Source organism: Ciona intestinalis, unplaced genomic scaffold, assembly GCF_000224145.3.
Source record: "Ciona intestinalis unplaced genomic scaffold, KH HT000075.2, whole genome shotgun sequence".
NCBI lineage: Eukaryota > Metazoa > Chordata > Ascidiacea > Phlebobranchia > Cionidae > Ciona > Ciona intestinalis.
The window spans coordinates 110,831-111,045 of NW_004190397.2; positions in this window are offsets into that span (position 1 = coordinate 110,831).

Consider the following 215-nt stretch of genomic DNA (forward strand, 5'->3'; position numbering starts at 1 on the left):
TAAAGCATTAACCCGTAAAAACGGCTATGTCACCTGTTTTTGCAACTTTTTTAGGTATTCTGAAGCAATTTTTACATAAATTATGTTTTTGTGTGTATTATCTAACTTCATTTTGCTTCTGCATGTTGTTTCTACCTTTACATTCATAATAAATCGGTTTTGGCAAGTTTTGTTACGATTTTAGCGAAAATGAACTTTCAAAAAATGACGTCATC